We start from the raw sequence: 4739 nt of genomic DNA on the forward strand, positions 1-4739 counted from the left end.
ATTAATGCAAGTATTTCTGTTTTCCATTCAAACATGCGTGTTCCTATCTAAGATATCCATTCGCACTTCAATATGAATGTGATGAACGTGACAGTCATCATCATTCTCCCACGAATGTGTGCCTGACAAAAACATCCGTTCACAATAGAATGAATGAATATCTCTTGGATCTCTTAATCAGAATCTTCGTGGTATAAGCTAGATTGATGGCAGCATTTAAGAGAATCCGGAATGTCTAAACCTTGTCTGTGGTATTCCAAGTAGGATTCAATGATTGAATGACTGTGACGAGCTTCAAACTCGCGAGTGCTGGGCGTAGTGACAGACGCAAAAGGATAGTAAATCCCATTCCGGTACGATTGAAAACCTGTAGATGATTAGCCGTGCGGTGACAGCGCACCTGGACCTTTTTCACTGGAAGCATGGATGGTAGCCATTGACAACGGTGATCCACCAACACACAGCTTGCCATAGGAGGACGTGCGTGCGTGAATCAGGAAACAGAGGAAGGCAGAATTTCAGAAGACAAAGTATCTCCAAAACTCTAACATATTCTCCATTACTGCATACAAGTATAATTTGTGTTCTGCCCTTCTTACTTTTTACAATTCAAATTAAGAATTATTATTGATATTATATCCTGACTAAGAGTTACGAGATAACCATAGCTTGCTTCAAGCCAACAATCTCCGTGGGATCGACCCTTACTCACGTAAGGTATTACTTGGACGACCCAGTGCACTTGCTGGTTAGTTGTGCGAATTTGTGAAGAATTGTGATTTCCAATTTCGTGCACCAGCCACTAAAGCAAACCCAATAAAATTTATAACCGAAGTATTTAAACATCGGGTCATCTCTCAAGGAATTGCAGTGAAGTATGATTTATTATTGGTTATGAAAAAGTATCTTTTTGGGTTTTTGAAATGGGGAACAAGAAAATAAATTAGCAAGCAAATAAATTAATAATCATGAAAACCCTTGCAAGGAATGAGAACTGGAAATCCTATCCTAGTTATCCTTATCAATTGTGATGAGAATTGCTTATTGCTCCCACTTAGTTAACCCTTACTAAATAAAGGAAACTCAAGTGGACCAATCAATTTGATTCCTCAAGTCCTAGTCAACTCCTAAGGAAAGACTAGCTTTAGAGGGATCCAAACCAACCAGCAAATTCCAATTATCAATCAACAAAGGAGTTTGATAACTCAAGTGTCACCAATTACTCCACCAAAGCCAAAAGGGGAGAAATCTAAATTAAATTGAAAGCATCAATAACATAAATTGAAGAAAGCAATCATAAATCTGAAATACCTCAAATTGTATTAAATAGAAAATTAAATTAAACATAAGAATTCATAAACCAAATAGCAACATAAAGTAATCAATAAGGGAAATAGATAAACTATAATGCTAGAATAAATAAAAGTAGAAGAGAAACTAAATTAAAGGAACATTGAACCTGAAATTGGGAAGAAATAAACCTAAAACTAAGAGAAATCCAAAATCCAAAATCCTAGATCCTAAATCTCTAGAAAACTACATCAAAACCTAAATTGTGAATAATGAGTTGTTTTTTTTTGAATTAATTGATTCCCCCACTTTATAGTCTCTAATATGTGTTTTCTGGGCCAAAAACAGGGTCAAAAATAGCCCAGAAATCGCCCCCGGTGATTTCTGATACGTCTAGCATGCGGCACTGTCACGCATACACGTCGTCGACGCGTACGCGTGGATTGAATTTTCTCCAGGTCACGCGTGCGCATGATCTACGCGTGCACGTCGCCTAACAGCATGGCAACTATGGCACATTATATATCATTTCGAATCCCCGGATGTTCGCCTTCTAACGCAACTAGAACCGCCTCATTTGGACCTCTGTAGCTCAAGTTATGGTCAGTTAAGTACGAAGAGCTCAGGCTGGACAGCTTAGCAATTCCTTCAGTTTCTTGTATTCCTTCCACTTTTGCATGCTTCCTTTCCATCCTCTAAGCCATTCTTGCCCTATAAACCTTGAAAACACTTAACATACATATCATGGCATCGAATGGTAACAAGAGGGGATTAAACATAGCAAGTTTAAGGCCAAAGAAGCATGTTTTCAATCATAGCACAAAATCAGGAAGGAAAATGTAAAACCATGCAATTAGTATGAATAAGTGTGCAAAGACTTGATAAAAACCACTCAAATTAACACAAGATAAACTATAAAATAGTGGTTTATCAGGCATGACAATAAAATATCTTCCAGAGTATTTGAACCAGGAGAGAAGGTCCTGCTCTTCAACTCAAAGCTCAAATTATTCCCTGGGAAACACAAATCCCACTAGAAGGGACCGTATGTGATTACAAGTGTATCACCTTACGGCCACATTGAACTTCAAGGTAAATATCCTGAAAATAGGTTCATTGTCAATGGACAGGGAGTTAAACATAACCTTGAAGAAGATATAGAGCCAGTAAGTTCGACACTGTTACTAAGCTAAGTACAGTGAAGTCCAGCTAAAGACATTAAAGAAGCACTTGTTGGGAGGCAACCCAATGATTGCTCATACATTATTAATTTTCAGATTATTTCTGTTTTAATTAGTTTTCTTTTTAATTAGTCTTTGATTATGTTCTAAGTTAATTTTAATGTTAGTGAATATGAATAGTGGTTAAACAGAGACAGAGTGGTGTAGAACAGCAAACAGAATACCCTGGAGTAAGGATATCTCTGGCGTTAAACGCCAGAAAAGGTAGGCAAATGGGCGTTCAAACGCCCATGGAGGTTGCAATCCTAGTGTTAAACGCTAGCTAGGGAGCACTGGCGGAGCATTTAACGCCCAATGGGGAGCACAAGTCTGGCGTTAAACGCCAGCCAGGGAGCCCTGGCTGGGCATTTAACGCTCAAGAAGGAGCATCAGCCTGGCGTTAAACGCCAGCCAAGGAGGCCTGGCTGGCCATTTAACGCCTAAGTGGGAGGACCACTCTGGCATTTAAATGCTTGCAAGGTAGCATGAAGGTAATTTCAAAATTCTCATCTTCTCTTCATTCAACTCATCTTTTTTTCAAATTCAATTTCAGATATTCTTTGATTTTTAAATCAAATCTTGTTCAAATACTTCCATTTCAATTAAACTTTAAGCTTATCATATTTTTAATTCTTTTCAAATCTTTTTCAAAATTTCATAACTTTTTCAACTTGTTTTCAAATTCTTTCAAAATTTTTTCTTTTCTAAAAATTTTTATTCATATCTTTTATTAAACATTCAAATCTTTTTCATACGTCTTATCTTATCTTTAAAATCTTTTGCATCTTTTTTAAATCTTTTCATATCTTTTAAGTTCAACAACTTATATTTTTTTATCTTTTTCAAAAATCCTTATCTTTCCTTAATGATTGTTTTCGAAAAAATCCCCCTCTCCCTATATATATGTGACCGTGCCCCTCTCCCTCATTCACCACCTCTCATTCGAATTCTATTTCTTCCTCTATTTCACTTTTCTTCTTCTTCCTTTCTTACCTTTTGCTTAAGGACGAGCAAATCTTCTATGTTTGGTGTGGAAGGAGCCTTGTTCTCTCATCAAGAATTCAATCCCATGGCTCCAAGAAGTGGCAAAACCGCCCCAAAGAACAAGAAAGAAGATAACTCAACAGTTGTTTTCAAAACTGTTCGATTCCTTACCAAGCAACATGAAGAGCATTATCACAAGATAATGAGTAAAAGGCAGTAATCCCTGAAGTGGGATTCAACTTAGGAGAAGAAGAATACCCAGAGATCCAAGAGCAAATTCGAAGGAGAGGTTAGGAGATTCTAGCTGATCCTCAGTCTAAAGTTGGATACAACATGATCCGTAAATTCTATGCAAATCTCTGGATGACAGATAAGCAAAAGAAAGATGGAAAAACCTTTCATACTTTTTGCACTATGGTCAGGGGGAATATCATGTATTTTCATCTAGATAGGGTGAGAAAGATCTTCAAATTACCTTTGCAAAAGGATGACCTTGAATCATACAACAGAAGGGTTGTAGCCAACCAAAAGTTGGATCATGTCCTAGAGGACATATGCCTATCTAGAACTCAATGGATTGAGAATACAAAAGGACAGGCATGCCAGCTAAAAAGGGCAAACCTCAAGCCAATTGCTAGAGGATGGCTAGACTTCATTGGGCGCTCTATACTCACCACAAGTAACCGCTCTGAAGTCACTATTCCAAGAGCTGTGATGATTCACTACATCATGATGGGGAATGAGGTAGAAGTCCACCAAATAATTCCCCGTGAGATTTACAAGTTAGCAAACAGGGTGTCTACTAACGCCATGCTGGCTTATCCAAATCTCATTTTTCGCCTATGCCAAGAGGCTGAGGTTCTGATCCATGTGGACAACTTTATTCCAGTTGAAAGCCCAATTACCAAGCTGGTGATGGAGAATTCCAAGATAGAAGAAGACCACACTAAAGCAAAGGCACCTGAGCCTCTCCAAGAGATTCCTCCAATTGAGTATTGGGACCAGCTAAAGGCATCTGTAATACACTTGCAGAGCACTTTAGATCAACTCTAGGAGGAGTAGAAAGATTAGACTAGCATGATGTACAAACTGATCAAGGAGCAAGAGAAGTAGGGGCGTGAAATTGAGGAGCTGAAGCACCAGAAGCTCTCCCCTAAAGAGCCATGCGTCCCTCAACTTGAAGAGCCGAGAGTCCCTCAAGCTGAAGGCCCCAATGCCCCTCCAGCTAATTTAGAGAAAGAGAAA

This window comes from Arachis ipaensis, chromosome B07 (assembly GCF_000816755.2).
Source record: "Arachis ipaensis cultivar K30076 chromosome B07, Araip1.1, whole genome shotgun sequence".
Lineage (NCBI taxonomy): Eukaryota > Viridiplantae > Streptophyta > Magnoliopsida > Fabales > Fabaceae > Arachis > Arachis ipaensis.